This window comes from Periplaneta americana, chromosome 1 (assembly GCF_040183065.1).
Source record: "Periplaneta americana isolate PAMFEO1 chromosome 1, P.americana_PAMFEO1_priV1, whole genome shotgun sequence".
NCBI lineage: Eukaryota > Metazoa > Arthropoda > Insecta > Blattodea > Blattidae > Periplaneta > Periplaneta americana.
The window spans coordinates 4,176,655-4,202,474 of NC_091117.1; the positions used below are offsets into that span (position 1 = coordinate 4,176,655).

At 36.5% G+C, this 25,820-nt stretch overlaps 1 protein-coding gene and 1 long non-coding RNA gene across 2 annotated transcripts in view; both read right to left on the reverse strand.

Moving 5' to 3' along the window:
• Positions 1-25,820, reverse strand: part of Appl (amyloid-beta-like protein) — a 592,304-nt gene that overhangs the window by 511,928 nt on the left and 54,556 nt on the right. The window lies entirely within an intron of this gene.
• The window catches only part of LOC138699600 (uncharacterized), a 123,765-nt gene that overhangs the window by 76,358 nt on the left and 21,587 nt on the right, over positions 1-25,820 (reverse strand). Inside the window, exon 2 of the long non-coding RNA XR_011332048.1 lies at positions 3,207-3,235. This is a non-coding gene — a long non-coding RNA (uncharacterized lncRNA). The remainder of the gene's footprint in view (positions 1-3,206; positions 3,236-25,820) is intronic.

Consider the following 25,820-nt stretch of genomic DNA (forward strand, 5'->3'; position numbering starts at 1 on the left):
CGAAATACTATTGAACAAGTAATTCTTGTCCATTTATACATTTTATCTCGAAAATGGGTCTAAGAATTTTGATGAAATGGAGTGAATATACCATTTTCGGGTACAGAAAAGTAATCTAACTACACCTCGACTTTGGGAAAATTCATTTTGAGAATCCATGTTGAATCTTTCGTACACTACTTTTAACACTTGAATATAAATAATTGATTAAATGGCGATCTTACTCGTGTTTATTAACACACCCCAGTCAAATTCTCAACACACAGATCAATTTCAGAACACACACACTATTTGACACAACTCTTCATCACACGAACGCACCCACACAACAGGCAGCGAAGTTGAGATAGCGCCGAGATCTAGTCACTAAAACACACCTCAATCAAATTCTCAACACACAGATCAATTTCAGAACACACACACTATTTGACACAACTCTTCATCACACGAACGCACCCACACAACAGGCAGCGAAGTTGAGATAGCGCCGAGATCTAGTCACTAAAACACACCTCAATCAAATTCTCAACACACAGATCAATTTCAGAACACACACACTATTTGACACAACTCTTCATCACACGAACGCACCCACACAACAGGCAGCGAAGTTGAGATAGCGCCGAGATCTAGTCACTAAAACACACCTCAATCAAATTCTCAACACACAGATCAATTTCAGAACACACACACTATTTGACACAACTCTTCATCACACGAACGCACCCACACAACAGGCAGCGAAGTTGAGATAGCGCCGAGATCTAGTCACTAAAACACACCTCAATCAAATTCTCAACACACAGATCAATTTCAGAACACACACACTATTTGACACAACTCTTCATCACACGAACGCACCCACACAACAGGCAGCGAAGTTGAGATAGCGCCGAGATCTAGTCACTAAAACACACCTCAATCAAATTCTCAACACACAGACCAATTTCAGAACACACACACTATTTGACACAACTCTTCATCACACGAACGCACCCACACAACAGGCAGCGAAGTTGAGATAGCGCCGAGATCTAGTCACTAAAACACACCTCAATCAAATTCTCAACACACAGACCAATTTCAGAACACACACACTATTTGACACAACTCTTCATCACACGAACGCACCCACACAACAGGCAGCGAAGTTGAGATAGCGCCGAGATCTAGTCACTAAAACACACCTCAATCAAATTCTCAACACACAGATCAATTTCAGAACACACACACTATTTGACACAACTCTTCATCACACGAACGCACCCACACAACAGGCATCGAAGTTGAGATAGTGCCGAGATCTAGTAGGCTCTGAGGATGGTGTCGAATAGCACCGAAACAGCTGTAATCCGCACATGCTTACATAATTAACACGAGTAAGATCGCCATTTAATCTATCATTTTGAGAGTTGAATTTAATTACCAAACTGATTTCTATGAACTAATTATTTACTGATAATAAAATAAATCTCACGAACTTTAAAACTCGAACAAAAAAGCGATTTACGAAGCTGTAATACATTAATGAATCTATGTCTAACCCCTCGACCGCGATTTTAGATTGCCTACGATAGAACTCGATTATGAAGAAAAAAGCATTGACAGTTGCCATGACAACATGAAGGACTCCAATACCGACCTAAACGAATAGCTATAAGGTTATGCGAACCATCATATTCTCGGTGATTTTAATTTAGTAAAATAGTCTATAATATCTATATGTCCTCTACGATCACAGATCTCTCTTTCACAAATTCACAAAATACTGTCCCGCGTCGTAGCGTCGTGGCCTAAGGCATCATATTTGGACACGCAATGCGGAATGAGCGCTGGTTTTAGTCCTCATGGGAAGAAGTTTTCTCAAGAAATTTCGGCCAGTGTATTGGACCGGTGCCACCCAGCATCTTGATGCACTTGGGAAGCTACGCTAGGTAACGAAATCAGGTTTCGAAAACCACACGTTACTCCGTACTGGTCCGATGATCGTTCACCTCTGCTGAAGCATGTGAACGTGAAAACAGCAGCTGGTCGGCCTTGACCCTTCGTGGGCTGTCGCCCCAAGAATTACCTTACAACATTTCTATTCTCGGTGTCTTCTACCTATTCGAACCCTTATACAGGGGGTTCCACAACAAAACAAGACGAGCTTTTCCTGGGAATTCAACTGTTGTACTGTCATCCTGTGAGGAGTTTAGTGCTGAGAGGAATGAGGTTCCGACTAGTCTAGCGCGGTACTGGAGTGGGAGGGGAGAGTGACAGCGGCAGTCTGGAAGGAAGTACAATCATACTGAAAACATTCGCCCAATTTACGAGAGCAGTATGCCTATTAGTTTTCTAACGTATTTTTGGCGCGATAGAGATACAACCATTCGTACTTACGTGTTCAGAGAAGGAAAGTATTGTAGAAATTTTTATTTATTTATTTATTTATTTATTTATTTATTTATTTATTTATTTATTTATTTATTTATTTATTTATTTATTTATTCTGGTGAAGTTAAGGCCATCATACCACTAGAAATACAAATACAATAAAATAGATAAAAAGAAAAATCATAATACAACTACAATAATATAAATGAAAAGAAGAATCATACTATAAAATTTAATGATTAGTAGAATTGAATTAAATTTGTAAAGTAATCAATTTAAATATACTGTACTGCTGAACTCACTTGAGAAGTAAAACTACTTGATTTGCATTTTAAGATATCATCAACAAATGATTTTCGCATGACATTATAGGAATCTGTTTTTCACGATACCAATCACACATATTCTAAAATTCCAATAGAATAAAACCAAAAAATTTTTCCACGGCATGTTTTCTTAAAAATGACTTGTAATGGTGAAATATTTAATATGAGTAATTCATATAATAATAACATAGCTAACATCAGGGAGATGTTTGAGGAAAAATTGCAAAAATATATTCAATATATTAATAACAAAACCATATGGGCCTAAGTAAACAATATGTATAAGAAATATTCACACACTAGGGCTACTAGAAACTGAAGGCTGCATATTTTTGGTCGATTAATACTTCCCACTCCGCTCGGCTCGGCTTGGCTGTAGCAACAAAAGAATCTACCTGCAACCCCCCGCACCGATGGCAAGAATACCTCAGGTCCAGCGCTAAACTCGTCGGAGGAAGACAGTACTTACCTCCACGCATTTCTTATACTGTATTGTTTTCTCACCTCTCCACCCAAATGCAGCATGCACTCACCTGTAACAAAAAGGAAACAAATATCAGCGAACCGAACACGTGTGTTAAGGAACACGGTTACTGTTCCTATTCGATTATGCACACTGTTCAAAACATACAGAGGTGAGCCTGCGTGGAGTGAAATAAAAAATAGGTTGCAGCCGCCAAATTACTCTTCAAGAAACGACCACTCATATAAATTGAGGGAAAGAAGACAGAGGACGGACACTGGAAAGTTTTCTTTTCTCAATCGTACTATCAGGGAGTGGAATGCTTTACCTGCAGACCTACTAAAGGCTTTACCAACAACCAAAAATGCATTTAAAAATAGGCTTAAGGACCTTACTAATAGACGGTAATTATACACAGTATTTAAAGGGTGTAATTGATATGTTGTTATTGAAGTGTTGTATCAATGAAGAATTATGTTGTGTCAGTGAAGTGTGTTGTATCAGTGAAGAATTATGTCGTGTCAGTGAAGTGTGCTGTGTAAGTGAAACGTGTTCCTGTCAGTGAAGCTTTATAGTTTATAGTGGCAGTGCAAAGAATTTGAACAGTGAAATGTTTTTTGAAGTGTTAGTGAAATCAGGATAGAATCAGTGAAATGTGTCGTAGTTCCAGTGCAGTGAGTGAGTTGACAGCGAAATGAGTGTAATGTTGAAAGGTACTTGTGCAGATATGAACATATACTCGTGGGTTTTAGTTCGATCTTAGTTTTAAGATACAAATTACTAGGGGGATCCAGGAAATAACGACCGTTCGCGCATACCCGCCGCGCAGCTGACTCCCCTTCCTTGTTTGAAGGTCAACTGGCTTCCTTAACATGTGTTCTCATAATGTTGTGAGTACTGGTTGCAACAAGTCGCCATTGTGCATTTTGTGTTACTTCAAAATGAACGACGTGATTGATAATCCCGCCGACTGTGAGGTGAGGAGTGTGATTCGACTTTTGAATGCCCGACATTTGAAACCTGCAGAAATTTACCGGCAATTGAAAGAAGTGTATGGTGATACTGTAATGAATGAAAGAAATGTGAGAAAATGGTGCGAAATGTTCAACAATGTGCGAACAAATGTCCACGATGAAACTCGACCCGGACGTCCATCACTCATCACAGAAGACCTGAAGACTAAAGTGAAGGACAGAATCTTGCAAGACAGGCGCACATCACTCGACGAATTGCATATTGCCTTTCCTGACATTTCTCGTTCTTTGCTTGGTGAAATTGTGTCGCAACATCTTGGCTACCACAAAATCCGTGCACGATGGGTTCCACGGCAACTGAGTGACCAACACAAAACTCAGAGAATGGCCTCAGCATTGACATTCTTGATGCGATATCACACAGATGGAGACGCCTTTCTTGATCAAATTGTGACTGGTGATGAGACCTGGGTGTCTCACAACACCCCAGAGACCAAGCGCCAATCACGTCAGTGGCATCATCCCTCATCACCCAAGAAACCGAGAAAATTCAAACAGACTCTCTCAACACAAAAAGTCATGGCTACTGTCTTTTGGGATCGTTTTGGAAGTGATGAAGAGTTGAAGAAGACAGTGAACACCTGGCTTAATGAACTGGCGGCAGAGGAGTATAACACGCGAATTCTAAAGCTAGTGAACAGATACGACAAATGTTTAAATGTAGGTGGTGATTATGTAGAGAAGTAAAGGAAGCTTCAGTTATGTAACAGACTTTGTTTTTTCAAATAAATATTTTTTTTTTTAATTATTACAACAAAACGGTCGTTATTTCCTGGATCCCCCTCGTAGAATATTTCAAATGTTATTTTAAGTGATCGTTTCATTTAATTTAGTATATTCCCTGTTGTTGTTGTTGTTGTTGTTGTTGTTAGTATTAATTATTAGTATTGTGACAGCGACGTGAGATTCGAACTCACGACCAGCGTCCCGCAAGAGAGAAGATCGCGCGGAGCACTTTGGGACGGCGCGCGGCGAGAGAGTGGAGAGGGAGTTTGCGCGCGCATCTTCTGCTTGCCTAGAGAGGCCGAGAAATCCGTCGAAGCGGAAGACTCGCGAATTCGAACTTTCGAGGCTACGTCGCTGTGGTTATAAATTACGGTCGCGAAGGAACGACAGCAGTTTTCAGTTATTCAGTCAGTGAGTAAGCCAGAGCAAGCAAGCCAGACTTGTGTGCCGGAGTTCGACTCGAGTGTGCGTCCGCATCTGCGTCAGCATCCGAAGGCCTGAGTTCGAGTGCAGTGGACCGCAGTTGGAGGGACCTGAGTTCGAGTACAGTGAACTGTCTCTGAAGGTCTGTGGTTCGAGATACTGTGAACTCGAGTGACTGAGATAGAAGAACTGTGAACTGAGAACTGATAGTTCTGATTTGTAAATAGTGCTTTGTAAATATTAGTTAAGATTAACAGTTCATTGTTGTTCGTACTAGTCCAAGTAAATTGTCATTGTCATCAGTGGAGTGCTATAACGAATACTGTGTTGAGTGAAAATCCAATTGTTGACGAGAGCGTTTAAGGCGAATTGTAGAAAGGAATTATTGTTGGAAGAATAAAATCTATTGTTGAGTTGAAATAAAATTTGCAGTATTATTATTAATTGTATTTTTAATTAATAAGTTTATTATTGTCATTAGTGAGTGTAATTAGTTACCACTGCCACCGGGTATATACCCACTGCAGTGTGAATAAATACATACATATACAATTCATATTTAGTGCCAGTACATCAGCAAAGATGGGTATCAATGGGGCACGACAAGTCACAACGCCATCCTGTGCGTATGTTTCACAGCGATGCACGTAATCCACGGCCCCCTGTGGAACTGTGTCGGCCGCGCTGCTGGCAAACACGCCACATGTAAACAGTGCACTGTTATCACTCCGGACGGCACAAAAATTACACAGAGCATTATAACAGGAAGAGCATATTTACTGACGATCTGGAAACGAGACACTAACCAAATTGAAGACTTCTGAGGAACAAAACCTGGCTAACCGTGAAAACAGCACTTGTGGTGGCTGTGATAATGAGAGTATGAGTTCCAAATACAGACCGTCAACAATAAACAAGCGTTGTTGAGAGATCCTAGATTCGAATCTTCCTACTGCAGTAGACTATGTGTTCATTGGTTGCAACTTGCATTTAAAGTAAACTAGGTTGTGAGTTACTTGTTAGCGGCCTACATTTTGAAGTAAAGTAGATTATGAGTCCATTGTTGGAGATTTGCATTTGAAGTAAACCAAACTATAGTCCCGTCGCTCTAATTTCCGTCAGCCAATCACGTTGCCGGTCGGCTACGTGTGCGTCTTGTGATTCGCTCATGCATTTCCTAAGACTCGATAAATACATAATATAATCGCCCGCCATTTTGGCTCTTTCGTTGGCGTTCGCAGAAAGCACACGAAGACGTTATTTGCCGCTCAATTATTTGCTAAATTACAGTGCGTTTGATTTATTATCATAGGAGCTACCATATGATAATGTTTAACAGTGGGACAAATAGATTCCTCGTATGGTAGCTCGGCAACGAAAGAACAAAAATGGCGAACGATACTACCTACCTAGCCTGTATAGAGCCTTCACTTCCTAAGACGTAAGCAAAGAGGAGGAGTCACGCCGGGAATAACAGCGTCGCGACTATAGGTTGTGGTTTACTTGTTAGGGGCCTACAATTTGAAATAAAGTAGATTACGAATGAACTAAATTGTAAGTTCATTGTTGGCGGTCAGTATTTGGAAGCAAAGTAGACAATAAATCTATTGCTGACTATCTGTATTTTTGGAGTGAATGTACACTATGAGTCCATTGTTGACAATATATATTAGGAAGTAAAATAAACAATGAGTTTGTTGAATAATTTCGAGGGAAAAATTGTTCCGGAGCCGGGTATCGAACCCGGGACCTTTGGTTTAACGTTAAACCAAAGGTCCCGGGTTCGATACCCGGCTCCGGAACAATTTTTCCCTCGAAATTATTCAAATCAACTTTACAGGGAGTTATACCTGAAATCTTGATTTGCAATGAGTCTGTTGTTGACAGTCTGTATTTCCAACTAGACTGAGTCCATTGTGGTAATGTTACTATTATGCTTACTTACTGGCTTTGAAAGAACCCGGAGGCTCATTGCCGCCCTCACATAAGCCTGCCATTGGTCCCTATCCTGAGCAAGAAAAATCCAGTCCCTACCATCATATCCCACCTCCCTCAAATCCATTTTAATATTATCTTCCCATCTACGTCTCGATTTCCCTAAAGGTCTTTTTCCCTCCGGCCTCCCAACTAACACTCTATTGCATTTCTGGATTTGCCCATACGTGCTACATGCCCTGCCCATCTCAAACGTCTGGATTTAATGTTCCTAATTATGTCAGGTGAAGAATACAATGCGTGCAGTTCTGTGTTGTGTAACTTTCTCCATTCTCCTGTAACTTCATCCCTATTAGCCCCAAATATTTTCCTAAACACCTTATTCTCAAAAACCCTTAACCTATGTTCCTCTCTCAAAATGAGAGTCCAAGTTTCACAACCATAAAGAACAACCGGTAATATAACTGTTTTATAAATTCTAACTTTCAGATTTTTTGACAACAGACTGGATGATAAAATCTTCTCAACCGATTAATAACAGCCATTTCCCATATTTATTCTGTGTTTAATTTCCTCCCGAGTGTCATTTATATTTGTTACTGTTGCTCCAAGATATTTGAATTTTTCCACCTCTTCGAAAGATAAATTTGCAATTTTTATATTTCCATTTCGTATAATATTCTCGTCACGAGACATAATCATATACTTCGTCTTTTCGGGATTTACTTCCAAACCTATCGCTCTATTTGCTTCAAGTAAAATTCTCCTAACATATTTACGTCTTCCGCATAGACAAGCAGCTGATGTACTATTATATTATATAAAATTACATGTTCATACATGAAAAAGAACTGATTATTAAAAAGAAGAGATGGATTACAAAAGTAGTCCGCGCGAGTACTGGTGTCACAAATTACGCCGTGAGTACTGAAGGGTTAACAAGCATTACGTAACAACAGCCCGCAGACTCAAGGCTACAAATCTTGTAGAACATTATCAATTTAATGCACACGATGAGTCAAGGGGGGGGGGGGGAAAGACTTGCAAGCGCATGCGCAGGAATCAAATTTATTCTATTGATCATGCGCTACAAAAGGAAGTGGCATTCAGTGTTGCCAAGTCAGCGGTTTTGTAGCTAAATCTGGTGATTTTAGGACTATGGTCAGCTACAGAATTTTACCGTCAGCGGATAGCTATTTATTTGGCGTTTTTTATGATTCCAGGCAGAGAGAGATAATATTTTTAAGTTTTTTTTTCTGTAAAATCTTATAATTTTTTATATGTATTTGCAGACAATGTTAGTTAATGATAAACCAGAGTTTGAAGAAATATGCCGCATAAAACTCCATACGTACAAAAGTTTAGAGATGTGTGAAAAAATCATGATGTGTTGAAAGACTGGGTGGAAGAAGTTACCGGTGATGGTTCGAAAGCTCGATGTAAATGGCGTAACGTGATATTAAATGCAAAATATTTAGATTTAATTACCCATGCTGATAATTATACACAAAAAAATAGTAGCGAGTGTTTTTCTGTTCTTCGGCAACATAATATTGCCATTCGCAACAAACTTATGGGCAGATGTGAGTGTTATCTCAATTTCCAGAGTATTATAAAAATTATAATTTTAAAAAAAATTTAAACCTAAAATTCTCCAGTTCCAAAAACTATATAGTCTGTATTGCAAATTTGTAAATGATGTATTAAGAAAAATCTGGAGTTTTTTAACTACAGTTTAGCGGTTTTTTTAAGCTTCTGCAGCGGTAAATGGAATTCTGAGTTGGCAACACTGGTGGCATTATGGCTATCAAAAGTTACCGGGGATCCACCCAACGAGCACAGAATGCATAGGTAGACATGAACAGCTTGGAGATGAAGCCGCTTTTGTGGACAGTCGCCATTATGATGCTACCAAAACATTGGGCTCCCGGTTAGCACATGGGCAGTTGATTGTGATGTTGCATCGTTGTTTTAATTAATAAATGAACTAATTTCAATATGCCCACATGTGCTGAGTATGGCTGCACAAACAGATTTTCAAAAAAAAAAAAAAAATCCTGGAATAACTTTTAACAGGTAAATATGCATGTGTAAAATGTACTTACTACCGGTAGATAATGAATTATTTAGCATAGGTTAGTCGGTTAGATTCGTATTGTTCACGTATTAGTTTGATTAAGAGAAAGGATTAGTGTATTGATATTATTGTAATTAATTTTTATAATCACGAAATCAGACTTACGCTTTGTAGACTTAGCATTTACGAGCGAAGCTAACCTAACAACCCATGTTGGAAGTTTGTGTCGCGTGCAATAGAAAATGGGTGTACCGAGGTTTCTCTTCAACCGAATGCACGTATTCGTTTGATGAAGAAAAATAAAGTGTATTAATATTATTGTAATTAATTTTTATAATCACGAAATCAGACTTATGCTTTGCAGACTTAGTAGCTTCATTAACTCGGTCGTGATCTAACTTGACCCACTTGGTAATAAAACTTCACTTTTGTTGGCCGTTATAATCTAATTATATACTATAAAAGAAGAGCCTATCAAATATTATATGATTAAGGGCATTCCACTTTTTCTCTAAACAAAATCGGGACATCTACACGAAATACTGGCGAAAAGAAGAGAATGATAATTTGCGTTAAGAAGCAAGGTGCATTATTAAATCGAAGCAAATGGATCAACCTATAAAAGTAATTATTATAGGTTAGCATTTTTATTGGACTAGTAGCAAAATAAGGTCACTCTGTTATCTTTCTTTTTTTATTGTTTGTTTAACCTTCCAGAGTACCTATTCAGTACCATACTGCAATTTGAAGACCTGTCAATTTAAATATGTATATATGTGATTTATCGATGAGTTTTGCAATTTTTGCTAAAAATACGTGCCTAGTGATTCTGTATTACGAAACAAACAAGAAAGTGTGAGTCCTCCAGGAAATCAGGGACATATGGAATTCCTATTATCATTAAACTTAAATGGGAAACTTTGGAAAACAGACGTAGGAAAACTAGAATAACATCATTGTATAGAGCACATCTAGGTCAGAAAGCATGGGTAGACATAACGGCTCGGTTAGAAAAGCCAACGTACTATGGTAGGAACGATCATGATTTTAAAATCAAATGTAGGAAACAGAAAACGGATGTAGGTAAATTCTCATTTTTAAATAGAACTATAAATGATTGGAATGACCTACCTGCAGCGGTCTTTGAGGGCTGTCCTTCCTTAAGGAGATTCAAGAATAATTTAAAAAGTTGTATATAAAGTGAAAATTAAAATTAAGGTGACATTCAACATTTAATTTTTAAGGTGACATGTATTTATCTAGGCTGACGTGTTTACTTCCTTGGTTTGAATTGTAAATTATTTCAAACTAGCGTGTAAGAGGGCCTTAGACTAGAAATGTTTAGTTTAAATGTAGTTCTGTTTATAAGTATGCATAAGGGTGTAATTATTTGACTTATTTGAACTGTTGTATCAGTGAAGCGAGGTGAGTCAGTGAAGTTATGGTTTTACAGTGCAGTGAACAGTTCCGATCAGTGATAATTTATAGCGTCAATGAAATGTGTTCTATAGTGTCAGTGAAATGTGTTACAGAGTGTCAGTGAAATGTGTGCTAAAGTGTCAGTGAAATGCGTCATAGTGCCACTACAGGGAATGAGATGAGAGTAAAGTGAAAGACTATTGAAACTTATGTAGGACCTATAGATAATTATGTAGGTTGTATTGTAAAATGAGGTATTTTATTTTATGTTTTATTATTATTGTGTTAAATTGTATTATGTATTATTATTGTATATGTGTTGTAAAATTGTATTGTATATTGTAAATTTTATTATGTATTGGTTATCATTTTATTGTGTATTGTTAATATTGTATATACCACTGCCACCGGGTGCTTGCCCACTTGCAGTGTAAATAAATACATACATACATAAGATCTTCTATAACGTAATAGCTATTTTGCAATGTTTTGGTAGCAACAAGATGGCGTCAGGTCCATCAAATCGGCTTCACTCCGTCCAATGGTATTAAGATGCTAGTGTCTACTCTATGTATTCTGTGCTCGTTGGGTCCAGCAGTAAACACTTGGCTATTATGTAAATCGGTCAAAGTCTTAACAGAAAACAAACTATATTTGAACGTGAAGCAGCACTTAACACATAGCCGTTCTTTGTGAGCAGGAGAAGTATGCAGGCTATGGGTGAGGTGTCCCTACACGCAACCACGCAGGCAGGCTGTTGTGCCGGTGGAGTGGCGACAAGGGACATGTCACTCCGTAGTGCTGACGCCTCCCATCAGCAGCACTGCTCATTCGCAATGCAGGCTCGCGGCCATCTTGTCAAAGGGGACCATTCATGTAGGCGCAATCACGTCGCCATTAACTGATTGGGGCAGGCTGGCCGATTCTAAAGCCATCAGACCAATTTAACAGAATTTTCTCTGTATAGTCACCGCTAATGGCATTCAAGTTCCTGAAATTGAAATACTATTTTAGGTAGTTATTTAACGACGCTGTATCAACTACTATTTTATTTATAGTTCTAGGTTTTTTATTCATAGTTCTAGGTTTTTTATCTATAGTTCTGGGAAATGCCTTTATTATTCGGTTGAGAAGCTTTTATCATCCAGTCTCCTGTCAAAAAATCTGAAAGTTAGAATTTATAAAACAGTTATATTACCGGTTGTTCTGTATGGTTGTGAAACTTGAACTCTCACTTTGAGAGAGGAACATAGATTAAGGATGTTTGAGAATAAGGTGCTTAGGAAAATATTTGGGGCTAAGAGGGATGAAGTTACAGGAGAATGGAGAAAGTTACACAACGCAGAACTGCACGCATTGTATTCTTCACCTGACATAATTAGGAACATTAAATCCAGACGTTTCAGATGGGCAAGGCATGTAGCACGTATGGGCGAATCCAGAAATGCATATAGAGTGTTAGTTGGGAGGCCAGAGGAAAAAAGACCTTTAGGGAGGCCGAGACGTAGATGGGAAGATAATATTAAAATGGATTTGAGGGAGGTGGGATAAGATTATAGAGAATGGATTAATCTTGCTCAGGATAGGGACCAATGGCGGGGCTTATATACATACATACATACATACATACATACATACATACATACATACATACATACATACATACATACATACATACATACATACATACTAGGTCATTTGGCGTTAATGGAGTTGGTAATAAAGATATATTTGGCGCGATGAGACCGAGAATTCACCACAGAATACCTTGCCTGACGGTTAAGTAAATTTGTGATTATGTAATTTTTAGTGTTGGTGTGGGTTTATTTTATTTTCAATCTCAACTATATAATTTGATTTAATTTATAGTCCAGTTGATTTACTTCATCATTATATAATTTTATTATTCTAGGTTTAATTTGTATTTCAGTAAAAAAAAACTTTCTTTGCCCTTAACTTATACAATAAATTGTCTAGCCCAGCGTTTCTCAAACTATGGTCCGCGGACCACCTGTGGTCCTCGAGGTCAACCCTTGTGATCCTCCAAAAAAGACAGAAAAAAAAATAAAACTCAAACGAATTGCGTATTACATTATAGCTGAAAATCTCAAGACTGGAAATTATACATGGCAATCGCTTTCACTTTTTCTCCCAGTAGCCTACTAACATTTTATGAAATTTGTTACCTTACCCATCTATCGACTTCCCACTATACTCTCAGCAACAAAAGAGGGATTTAAAGCACTATGAACGTGGTGTTTCTCGCCATCTTTTCCCTGCACTTCTGGTGCTGCACCTGTAACCCAGCCAGGGACCACCCGAATTTATTACAGAGGACCAAATTACCGGACCTTTTCATGTATTTATGACTTTAAATCTTTCTTATGTGGTACACGCTAGTAGTCGTCTATGTCTCTGTTAAATAGTGCCCATTATACATACTGAAAAACTGGCTTCGATCCGGATCTTTGAAAAGAAAGGAACGTGGTGATACGCTTCATTTAGGCAGTGCTAATAGTTCAGAAGCTGTGTGTGAAAATATTAATATCAATGATTCTAGTGCCATGAAAGAAATATCTAGTCACTCAAGTACAGGTCTAGAACAACTGTGTAAGAATCGACAGGCTCATTCATCTCACTAATGTGAGTACCAACATTTATTTATTTAGTTATTAGTTAATAAGTTAAAGTTTATCTAAACTCTAATAGCCTTGAATTATTAAGAAAAGAACGAAAATAAAGTTTCTTCTATTAACATTAGCTTAATTAGCTAATACTAATATAAAATTAATTGAATTAAATTAATTTTAATTAATTAATTCTAATTTAAAAGATAAGTATACTGGTATTAAAATATGCTACAAAAATTATAAATTTACTTTCGAAGGGAACAAAAGTAAGGCGATCCGCGTAACTATTCTGACTTGGTCCCCACTTCAAAAACGTTTGAGAAACGCTGGTCTAGCCTTTAATCAAGTAATATTTTCGTACTTTGACTGTAGGGTAAACTAGGGTCTGTTGGACAGTCGGCCATGTTGGACACTCTGTACTTTAACGTGTTACCTCACCACTTGTGGGCACCACATTCTGCTAGAAGTCAATGACGGAAGTAGCCCCACTCGTGGCTACTTCCGTCATTGACTTCTAGCAGAATGTGGTGCCCACAAGTGGCGAGGTAACACGTTAAAGTACAGAGTGTCCAACATGCCCGACTGTCCAACAGACCCTAGTTTACCCTAGTTGTAATTGTAAATTTAATATTGATTGTAATTGTATTTTTCATATCGTAGTTTTAATCTCCTGGTAGAGGGGAAGACAAGGCCTCATGGTCTTATCTCTACCAGGTTAAATAAATAAATACTACTGTGACCTGTATATCGAATACAGACTCCAGATTTGAGAGCTACTGTCTGAAAAACAGGCATATTTGAAGCTTCAATAAAATTACGTTTTATTTTAGTGCATAACTACTAAAACATTCTTTTCATTTTTATATGAAATGTTGTTTATGTTTCTGTATACACAGTAAGTGTACGTTAATAAGTGTTTTCTGTATCATTCTGTATAACATCTCGCGACCCACCTCAGCTCTTTACCCGACCCCCAGTTTGGGAACCACTGCATTATAACATTTTTCTGTTCATAAGTTCAATTCATATAATAAAATAGCCCACATCTGTGGAGTAACGGTTAGCGAGTCTGATCGCGAAACCAAGTGGCCCGGGTTCGAATCCCGGTCGGGGAAAGTTACCTGGTTGATGTTTTCTCCGGGGTTTTCCCTCAACCCAATATGAGCAAATGCTGTGTAACTATCGGTGCTGGACTCCGGACTCATTTCACCGGCATTATCACCTTCATCTCATTCAGACGCTAAATAACCTGACATGTTGCTACAGAGTCGTAAAATAACCTACTGAACTAAAAAAATATAATAAAACTAGTGGCTTGTGCAGCAAATGCAGCAAACAAAGTTCATTACACGTTCAAATAAACATTTTTCAGATTTATTTTCAATGAAGAATACCAGACATTCTGAAAGTTATTTGCTTCCATAATAATGAAAGATACTCTCTCTGGAGCCAATACTGAAGAGAACCACGCATATAAATATCTACACCACACCGCCATTAAATATATGAAAAAGATCCAACCCTACTTGTTTAATAACTATAAAAATTTTGATTTCTAATAATATTATTGTCTTACGTAAGTTTTATAGCTTTCAGTAACATATACTATATATACTATATAGCCGCCACTCACTAAAATATAGAAATCAAAATCTAATTTAAGTTATTCTCTACATCTACTTATATAACCCCAAAACGTTTCACTTTCATATCATCAATATAGCATTAATATATATAATTAATGAAAAAAAGTCACATCATGGCATTAACTACAATAATACTTCATTTATAATGGTAATAATATCATCTAACCACCTCAAGTTTTCTAGTTTTTAATATCCAATACACAGCTGTACCCAGAAAATTACACACCACAGAATCGAATCTTTAATTATTTTTAGTAAGTTAAGTTTTTAATAACCAATTTAATTTGAGCTCTAAATATGTCAGCATTCTTGCAGATCATGGCCTTCGTGTAATATTGTTTACTGTAGTGTGTGTTTTGTTTTATTCTGAAATGCAATTAGCTAGTTCTCAAAACTGACGATAGATGGATTTTGGAAAATAGGAAAATTATGTTGAAAAATTGACATTTCAGTGAAAACTACTATTTTTCTGAAAAACTTTTGAGCTCCAAGCTTCAAAATGAGGGGTCATTTATTAAAATCCGTTCAGCCGTTTTCCCGTAATTTCCATTACCAGTTCAAATTATATATGGAAGAGGAACAGATGAGTTGTTAGTATTACTTTTGTGCGAGATCGTGCGTATTTGATTGTTTTCCGCACAGAACCAATACGCGGTAAGTGTGAAATACGATATTCAGTATTCCCAACGTAACACACATAACAATTTCCCTCTTCTTACCGCTTAAGCGCGACATTCATTTTACTGCTTTAGGCTTTTAACATATTATTTTTAGAGACGTTTAACAAAGTAATAATTATAAATTGGAAACTTACCACTGCAATTTCACCTAAATTGCAATGTTAATTATTGTTTTTAAATATTTGCAAAAATTAAGTAAAGTCTACTACTCCACGAAAGTTATTGCATTACTGATACAAGTAACATTAAGGAAGCCGTGAAAAAATCAACAAGATTCCAGATGCGGATGTCATTACTGCAATATGTTATATAAATAATATTGTTAAAATATTAAAATGAAAAATAAATCATTACACAACCTTACCGTTTTTTTTAAGTTCGCATTTATAGACTGGGGCCTGCTGGAGTATAGTAAACACAGAAAACATTTATAGCAACAATGTTGAAGAAAGATATTTTGCTTTTCCGAAGTTGCCGTCATTGAACAGAAACCAAGATGGAGATTTCATTGCAACTAATTAGAAATTCGTCTTTCAGGTATGTAATAAACGATCTTCGCACAAAATAATGTACGATACACGAGCGGTATGTCTGTTTTCATGTTCTCGGAAATTAAAAAAGCTCAACTACGTTTCGCTTTTTCAATCTTTTCCTCGACTATGAAAACGTCAACATACCGCTTTTGTAACGTATATTACTATTTTCTTTCAATTATGTGAGATATAATAAATTGTTCCGTGTAGAAGTTATTATAATGCAGTATAATAATGTATTCAGTTTGACCGCCTTGCTTTCCGTGAGAACACTTGAAATTCCGACCGTGACGGGCAGCAGAAAAGTTCGATAACTGCTGCTGCTTCAATAAAGCATCGAACAGAACTGCTACAAGTCACAAATCTCCACGCCAGACTTGTAGCACATTTAAATCACAGGAATAACGCCCTCTGACGTCACTCCATATCATTGTAATGCTTTTAATAGAAAGCACAACAGTGGGAGTGACGTCAGAAACAGACAGTATGTCCCACCCACTTCAGCTGCAGTTCGCCGATATTTCATCCCACAAGAGCCTATTAGCTGCAAGGCCCCAAGTGCTGATGCCTGGATTTACTGCATTGCGCTGTCCAAGTAACACAAAATAAAGATGGCAGAAACGTCCGACACAACCTTGGGCTGACCACAACGAAGTGGAATGCAATACTCGGCCAAGGAATTTTAACACGAATTTAAGCGCTTTGTTGTATATCTACCGCAGTGAACTATAATTATTCTGACGGTAACTTACAAAAACATTCAGAATTTTCCACAAAGAATGTACTTTCAATATTGAAACCCAACGTTGTAAGAAAGTGTATTACAGAATTTTAAATCACAGAAATACTGCCTTTTCCGAAAAGAAAATGGGGTATTTCAATGCTACTTAGTTTGCCACAAAAAAAAAAAAAAAAAAAAAAAGCTTTGTTACAGAAATACAGGATTTCCCAAGAAATTATGCTCCTTTCAAAGTCATTTATACTGAAACCCAACGTTTCAAGAAAGCATATTACAGAATTAATGTATGTAAACAAGAATATTACTAACTATACAAGTATAGTAGATCTGCATCGCTATGAAACCAGAAATAATGATCAATTGAATGTACCACATGTCAGGTTGCAAAAAACACAATCAAGCTATGTAATTACTGCAATAAAAGTATATAATAAGATACCTACAAATATAAAGGCACTTAATGAAACACAATTTAAATTTCAGATTAAGAGATGGCTACAAAATAATCCCTTTTATAATATGAATTAATTTTTTGAAAATGATGTAGTATTTTAGTTAAATTTTATTATGTTTTACTCTTTTAATATTTTAAATTGTTTTTTTTTATATTACCAAATTGACGCGGCCTCTTGTATTCTTGTACCTTCAGGCAAATAAAGAATATGAATATGAATATATGAATTTAATCCACAGAAATACTGGCTTTTCCGAAAAGAAAGTAGGGTATTTCAATGCTACTAAGTTACAGAAAATGCTTTATTACATTTTATTCAACAGAAATACAGGATTTCCCAATAAATTATGCTCCTTTCAAAGACATTTGTAATGAAACCCAACGTTACAAGAAAGCGTATGACAGAAATTTAATCCACAGAAATACTAGCTTTTCCGAAAAGAAAGTAGGGTATTTCAATGCTACTTAGTTTACCAAAAAAAAAAAAAAAGTTACAGAAAATGCTTTATTACATTTTATTCAACAGAAATACAGGATTTCCCAAGAAATGAAACTTCTTTCAAAGTCATTTGCAATGAAACGAAACGTTATAAGAAAGCGTATTACAGAATTTTAATCCGCTTTTCCGAAAAGAAAGTAGGGTCTTTCAATGCTACTTAGTTTTCCAAAAAAAAAGTTAAGGAAAATGCTTTATTACATTTTATTCAACAGAAATACAAGATTTCCCAAGAAATGAAACTTCTTTCAAAGTCATTTGTAATGAAACGAAACGTTATAAGAAAGCGTATTACAGAATTTTAATCCGCTTTTCCGAAAAGAAAGTAGGGTCTTTCAATGCTACTTAGTTTTCCAAAAAAAAAAGTTAAGGAAAATGCTTTATTACATTTTATTCAACAGAAATATAGGATTTCCCAAGAAATGATGCTCCTTTCAAAGTCACTTATAATGAAACCCAACGTTACAAGAAAGTGTATTACAGAATTTTAATCCACAGAAATACTAGCTTTTCCGAAAAGAAAGTAGGGTATTTCAATGCTACTCAGTATGCCAAAAAAAAGTTACAGAAAATGCTTTATTACATTTTATTCAACAGAAATATAGGATTTGCTAAGAAATGATGCTCCTTTCAAAGTCACTTGTAATGAAACCCAACGTTTCAAGAAAGGGTATTACAGAATTTTAATCCACAGAAATACTGGCTTTTCCGAAAACAAAGTAGGGTATTTCAATCCTACTTAGTATGCCAAAAAAAAAGTTACAGAAAATGCTTTATTACATTTTATTCAACAGAAGCACAGGATTTCCTAAGAAATGATGCTTCTTTCAAAGTCACTTATAATGAAATCCAACGTTACAAGAAAGCGCATTACATATTTTAACCCACAGGAACACAGCTTTTTCGAAAGGAAAATAGGGTATTTCAATGCTACTTATTTTACAAAAAAAAAAAAAAGTTACAGAAAAGTGCATTATCACATTCTATTCAACAGAAATACAGGATTTCCCAAGAAATGATGCTCCTTTCAAAGTCACTTGTAATGAAACCAGACGTTACAAGAAAGCGTATTAGAGAATTTTAATCCACAGAAATACAGCTTTTTCGAAAAGAAAATAGGCTATTTCAATGCTACTTATTTTACAAAAAAAAAATAAAAATAAAAACGTTACAGAAATGTGCATTATTACATTCTATTCAACACAAATACAGGATTTCCCAAGAAATGATGCTCCTTTTAAAGTCGCTTGTAATTAAACCAAACGTTACAAGAAAGCGTATTACAGAATTTTAATCCGCAGAAATACAGGCTTTTCCGAAAAGAATGTACGGTCTTTCAATGCTACTTTAAAAAAAAAACAACAAAAATTGCAAAAATGCATGATTACATTTTATACAACAGAAATACAGAATTTTCCAAGAAGTAATGATCCTTTCAAAGCCACTTCTATTGAAACCAAACAAGTTACAAGAAAGCGTATTAGTATATTATTTTAGTTTAATATTTTCCAAACCGAATACTGGTACTTTCAAAGCCTGTTATTTTAAAACAAATAGATTTACAAGAACAGAAATAAAACATTTTCCAAAAACAATGGCACTTCCGAAGTCCTTCATTTTGAAAACAAGAAGAGTTGTGCATTATTTTATTTTAGTCCATAAAAATCCAGTATTGTCCGAAAAGAATACCGGTACTTTCAAAGCCACTTATGCTGAAACCAGAGAGTTACAAAATGCGTATTATAAAACTTCAGTGCACATAAACACCGGAGTTTCCAAAAATAGTGCCGGCACTTAGGGTAAAGGATGGTAATACCGTGATATGAGTAATATTGTGATTTTTTTTTAGAATTTATTACAATTTTACTGAGCGAGTGAAAGACCGGTTTTTTTTTTCCGTCAACGTATCAAGCGAATGTTTGTAGACAAGTCGCAGCAAGAAATTAATCCTTTTTTCGCTCAGCAAAAACCACTATAAGCTCTCAAACATAGTACCACTATATTACTCGTAACACAGTATTACCAACCTTTACCCTATATTGCAACCACACAAGTTTAAAGAAAGGTCTTTTTTGTTTTCTTATTCCGCAAACAGAAAATGAGAATTTTTAATCCCGTCTGTATAACCAGTAAATATATCTGTTCATGTCCACACAAGTTTAAAGAAAGTTCGTTTTTGTTTTCTTATTCCGCAAACAGAAAATGAGAATTTTTAATCTCGTCTGTATAACCAGTAAATATCTCTGTTCATGTCCTTTAGAGTGACATGTAAAAGAACATATCTTGCATGTTACATGACTGCATGATAAAGAAAGAACTAAATTTTACTATCTCGAAAGCGTAAATAAAACACTTGATGTAATTTTCGTGGCGTCTTTCAGTTTTCGTTTTATTTTCTTATATACATTTTCATTTATTTGATTGCTTATCTTATTACAGTGTTTATTTATGGTGCATCTGTTTCTTCAGAAAAAAGGACCATATTTTACTTTTCTTACAACTCTACACTAAGTTCTACTCATTACTATATAAGCTTCAAACTCTACAAAACCCTTTAACTTCAAGAACTTATCCCTTTTGAGAAAAGTGCCATGTCTCAGGGCAATGAATGCCTTGTTTTCTTATAGTGATGTGTTAAACATATTGTTCTCGGCATATTCTTCGCCAACGCATCTCAAATTATCAACAATTGCAATGTCCATAAATTGCCACTTACCAATAATTTCAACAATGTAACCATATAATCGATAAGGGCACTGTTAATCGTTTGATAATGGCGGAATATCCGTGTTGACTGCAACGCTGAATTATTCACAAATAATTTGACAGCGGCCGGACATGCGCCATTGAAACAAATGCCTGTGACTGACAACAAAGGCGTCGCAAACCACAGCAGAAATCTGTTACGTATATTCATTAATAACTTCAATAAAACAATGCGATGAAAATCCGCTTTAATGTGCAATTCAGATCAAAATATTTCAATCTGAACACGTGTATGTTAATTTATTTTATTTTCATTCCGTTCCCCTACAAAATGTCCGTTTACAAAATAATTATTTAAAATGTATATTATACACTAGCTCTCCCCGCCCTCTTGTCCGGCACTGAAAACTGGACCATCAGAGCAGCAAATGCATCAAGAATAAGAGCAGCAGAAATAAAATACATGCGAAAAACAGCAGGTTAAGGCTGGTTCACAATAAACCGGGAACGAGAACCAGAATGAAAACGAGAAGCAGAGGGCGTGAATATGAAAATTTCTTCTTCTTCTTCTTCTTCTTCTTCTTCGTTCTCTTTCTTGGCCTCGGGTTCAATTCAATGATCCCATGTAGCCAGCTAAATTCTCTAATGTAAAATTGTATTCTCTTATGTACTGAATAAATAGCACCGAAGTACCGCACCGACCGGTGACTAACTATTTTAAAAAAACATGAATGAGTTGTGGATGATAAACGATGACAGTGAACACGCCTGCACTTCACAGAGACAGACCGATGACTCTCAAAATTTTTGATTCACAATAAACCGAGAACGTAGACGACTACGCATATCGATATGTATGTCAATAACGATATGTAAAGTCGATATTACGCATTCTGATGTTATTTGTGTATAATTGACTAATGGCGTTCTCTCATGAGTACAAGGCAGCCAACATAAACACAGGTTAACCAACTTCGAAATTTCAACTGAAACATTTCATTAGGTACGGTACTATAAATATGCCCATGCATCCTTATTATCACAACCTATTTTAAGTCTACCATAATGTAAAATAATTAGAGAAGAAACATTTGCAATAGAATAAAAATGAACACAACAGTAGTTATTGAATTGAAGCATGAATATGTAGTGTGTAATACAACCAATACAGTAATAAAATATGATTCACTTACGATCGGTGTTCAAAGATGTAGCTATTGAAAGCCACGTATTCTCCTTCATTTTCTCATCTTTATACGAGGCGCGCCGCTTATCGTAAACGTGAGGATTTTCCTCAACACTCAATATTAGAATCTCATCAAATAAAACTTGCTCCATGATGCACAGCACAGAACAAAATAATGCATAGGTTATGTCTCGGTCTTCTTGCTACAAAATATACGACGACAAAATAGCTTTTAGATGGCAATAGAATGAATCTAGTGGGCTGTGATCGGAAACGTGAACGCCAAAGTTAAAACTTGGCCAACTCTCCGTTCCCGATCCCGGGCTCCGGCAAGCTTTTCGTTAATTGTGAATGCTCACATTTAAATGTACACATTTTAACAATTTTACCGTTTTCGTTTTCGTTCCGATTCTCGTTTCCGGTTTATTGTGAACCAGCCTTTACACTTGGATGGACTACAAAAGAATTAAAAAATATTTCCAGTATTAGAAAATTGAAAATTATAAAACAAAATGGTTTCAACACGTGACCAGAATGGTAAGAGGCTACCCAAAATTTTGAAGAACTAAGTCTCAAGAGGAAGGAGAAATCAAGAAAGATCTAGGAAATGACTTTTGGACAGTGAGACCAGAACAGGTCAATTCCATGACAGCTAAATGATGATTATGATGATGATGATGATGATGATTATACAGGGTGGAAGTAAGATAACTGTGTAGATTGAATGGGGCAAAAGAATGCTATAAAGTAAATAAAATGAACCTATTATGCGTTTTGTAATAAAGTGCATGGTTAATTAGAAACTTAGTCTGGAAGTCTGCGTAATTTGGCAACAGCGCATCGCCGCACACCTACGAACTCAGGTCTGAATAGCAGTGTTCCGTCCTTTAGTCACTGCAGTAGGGTTGCCAAAATCCCTAATGGCAGGAAATAACGATGTGTTAATATTTTTATGCTCTACCATGCCGAAATGTAGTAATTATACACCTGGTAGCAGTCCTTTAATGGACCTCATTAAAGTACACCTATTCATTAAAGTTCAGGTTTTCGATTATTCTCGGATATTCAATCGAAAGACAACGGGGAAACGTCACAGAGGCTGGAAATCCAATACTGTCGCAGAAGGTTATGTTCTGGTATTATAATAATTAGCGTTAATTGTAAATAATATTCATCTCGTTTTTCAATTCTAAATCAATTTCCAGGTTATATAAAAATTAGTTCATGTTATTCTGTACATTACATCAAGGTCAATGACATTATTGTTCCTCGGAAAAAATCAATACTTTCGCGTCTGCGCACATCTCACAATTCACGAGCTATGCACAAGGTGAGACGGTTCCTCGTATAGGATGAGGAGATTTTCATTAGATTAGTATTTCGTGTTAATATTCTTATATGGATAGGATGCGCGGACGTGTAAGTTAGTTTCAAAATCTGAGACGGAAGTAACAGGTGGACAGGAAGACCGAAAGGAAGCTAGGCGGACAGGAAACATGTGTCCAGGCGTGGAGTTGACTGATGAGGGAATGTATGGACTTTGCCTGCGGGTGGTCAGTAAGATGACGCCAAGCCAGGTTCCAAAAGAGATGATCTGGTATATGTCAGAGAATTGTCAGGACGCCGGAAGTAGGAGATGTTCTAGTTAACGAACAATTTTTGAAGAACGCGTCTTAAGTGACGTAAGTGTAATCATGGCCAATCAGGATTCTTAATAGAGACACGTGATATATAGATAGGAGGGCGAAATTCTATGTTTGGTGGTTGAAAGTAGGGGATAGATTTGGCAGATAGACAGAAGGCAGATAGACAGTGTTCGGAGAGGTCGAACTCCACATATTCTCGGCAAACCTAACTCGGAAGTATAACAATTTACGGACTTAGAATTTTTTTTTAGTGGGTGTAGTAAGAAGTCGTGTGTTGCATTATTATTATAAGTCTGAATTCTTTCCTCTCATCACGTTATCAACTGTCCGTTATATTACTGGTGTTTTATAGTACAAAAGATATAATTACGTGAACTCAGAAATTAGTATACCAACTTGCGGGAATTGAGAGCGAGATATTATACACTTGGACGCGCATTTCTGCTAATCTGAAACGAACACTTAATAATAATAATAAACGCTTTCATAGTTCTTACCAACAACTTCTGGTGTGCGCCTACATCATTTCAACCTACGAGCACGTCTCCCAAACCCCATGTCCCGACCGTTTTGCAGCTGACCTGGGAACCTCATCCTCTACCGAAGTAATCTCGAGGAGGCTGGCGCCCAAATTAATCAGTGTACGTAGTTAATTATTGACATCGACGTGCATCCTCGAGATACTTTCCATATTTCGGAGCTGGCAGCCGAGGGCGACGACGACTGTTACAAAGGTCACTTCCGATCTTCAGTCACATACAAATAAAAGGAATACTTCTGAATAATTTCAAGTTAGAAATATGGTCGAGCATAAAAAGTCGTATGAAACTTGCCTATAATTTTCATACGAGCGTCTTAATTACTATAATTATAGGCTCGTTGCATAATGTACTATTATTCAATTTTCAAGAAAACGATCCATTTTACTGAAAAACTGCAAAAGGATAAATTATTCCACATCGGTTTCTCTAATGATAAGAGTAAAAATCATAATCGTACGGATTGTACTTATCGAGTAAAACAATCTCAACTTTTAAGGGGAAATTACTTTTCCTACAAAAAAGGTATTGGGACTAATACCACAGTCTAGTACATACAGTCGCGAAGCTCAATACGTAGGAAATTTGCATCCAATGACAGTTGAACTTTAGTTGCTAGCCATTAGGATCGCTACTATCGCTTCATCACAGACAATGAGAAATAATACCGGCACAGTCTATTGTTATTTTAGTTGGTTATTTAACGACGCTGTATCAACTACTAGGTTATTTAGCGTCGATGAGATTGGTGATAGCGAGATGGTATTTGGCGAGATGAGGCCGAGGATTCGCCATAGATTACCTGGAATTCACCTTACGGTTGGGGAAAACCTCGGAAAAAAAACAATTACGTAATCAGCCCAACAGGGGATCGAACCCGCGCCTGAGAGCAACTTCAGACCGGCAGGCAAGCGCCTTAACCGACTGAGCCACGCCGGTGGCCTAAATCTAATGGTCCCAGTACTCTCAGTTGCTAACCGCTTGGAGCGCTGTATCGCGAGAAATGCAAAAAAATCACCTCAAGCTTCGTGACTGTATGATATTAGACTGTGCTAATACGGTAATAGAATTTTTTGCTGCTTTCTATCCTAGGAATAAGCTGTTAAAATCTGCACAGTTATATTACTTCCACCCTGTACATATGGTGGTACTAAAGTCTCGTATTGCCAAATTTTCGCTAAAAATTACGTTTACGTATAATATAATTTATGAATAAAAGAAGACTGGGATTTATTCGTATAAAATATATTAATATAAAATTCAAATATAACCTCCATTTTATTCTTAAGTCAGAAATAGTTTCCGGAATTAAATACACATTACAGATCACAGACACACACAAAAACATTTAACTGTAAGTCTTCTCAGGCTATTCAAACATTTTCTTTTACACTTATAATAATACTGAATGTCGAAACCAATTATTCCCCTCTGCAGAAATATAACTATTAGAGAAAAAGATATAGAAAATACAGTGCAGGCCACATAGCTATGAATAGTTACATTTCGAAATAAGCGTTGCCATAACAACATACACCAAACAAATGAAAACTGATATCGTGACATTAAACGGCACAGTAATACACGTATTTTGTGGATGACATGGTGTTCTTTTGTTTCTATGTAAGCCTTACTATAAAGAAAGTTTGAATGTTTTCTTTATGCAATCCTATCATTAAAACACGCTTGTTATGACGCTATAAAGGGTGCAGAATTGGGTTAATTCTGGCACTGGTACCAGAAAAGGCTACCTAGCAACTAGTATTCCATTACGTCATCACTCATC